This window comes from Triticum aestivum, chromosome 3B, assembly GCF_018294505.1.
Source record: "Triticum aestivum cultivar Chinese Spring chromosome 3B, IWGSC CS RefSeq v2.1, whole genome shotgun sequence".
Taxonomy (NCBI): Eukaryota; Viridiplantae; Streptophyta; class Magnoliopsida; order Poales; family Poaceae; genus Triticum; species Triticum aestivum.
In genome coordinates, this window is record NC_057801.1 from 44,702,540 (window position 1) to 44,703,887 (window position 1,348).

The following is a 1,348-nucleotide window of genomic DNA, read 5'->3' on the forward strand; positions in this document are numbered from 1 at the left end:
GTTATTATATAGACGCCCTCTACTATGTCTACATTCTACGTCATGCAGCATGTAGTAAGTTCTTTAAGATATTTAAGGATGCTACACAAACATGGATGATAAAAATAAATTTGGAAAATAAAAATTTTGTTGAGCCATAATTCGAGAAGAAATAAGATGGTGTATCACGATCCCATACTTTTTTGCCCAGCCCATTAAAAACCCCACGCCCCCGATGTTTCTATTAGTCTTCTCCCAGATCAGGCGCGTTCCAGGTGGCTAGGCCGAGAACTTCCAACATCGCTAATTCCTTTAGGTCAACTCCAACGCACGATCCCAAATGGACGTCTGTTTTGTCTGGATTTTGTCCGTTCGGGGGTGGGGATGGGGCCGTGTCTGCCCGGTTGTGGTTTGCGTTGGCCGGGCGACCAGACGCGGTCACATCCTATAAGTGGTGTCTGTGCACCGACGAGCATTAAATTGCATGCTAACAGTACATCGATGTATTCTTCTTCCTCAAATCAAAAGTTGCATCCATTCTACACAATAAATATTTGATTGTAAGCAAACAAACCAAATCCGGAATCGCAGCCGAAGCGAACTAGCACGTACCCCATCATTTTTGCACTTGACAGACACTCATCCGGGGTGTTCCGGCGTTGTAGACACGCGGCACATGACCTTCACTGGATAGTCGTCGCACTTTATGAGCGGCTTCGGTGCGCCGACGAGCATTTGGGCCAGCACCGAGTCCGGACGACGACCGTTAGTGTACTTGCCGAATTAGCGACGGGGTAGATCCGAGAGGCTAGAGACGGAGTCAGTACTTGCATGCGGCCTGGGGGCGCGCGTTGTTTGACCGGACCGGTACCCGGCCAGTCCATGGCGCTCTGTGGCCTTCAGTGGCCTGCCGCAGACAAATCCGGCTAGATCCGCTCCAAATTCCGCTGCCGGTTGCGATTGAGGCGGGGGCGAAGGGTTGGACAACTAGTGTTGTGGAGAGCACGCGGTCATGCTCGGCAGCTACACGAGCGCGGCTGAGGTGGCTAGGGACGAGAAGGGAGAGGGACGGGGTGTGCGGCCCGAGTTTCGGGCGAGGGGGATAGAACAAGGGACAGGTGTGTCGCCGATGAGCGGGCCAGGGGTGGACAAGGGCAAAGTATGTTCATCTTAGATTCATAAACAATATTACTGCCGCAAATAACAAACGAGTAGATCTGAGTTGAATGGCAGAGGCACCGTCACCCAACCAGTAGTACTTGCCCCATTAAATAACAGGGGAAAAAGTACTAGGTGCATTAGAAGTCGCGATCGTCCGCGCGTGTCCGTTTAACCGCCAACGCGTCTCAAGTTTGGGCCGGAAATGAGT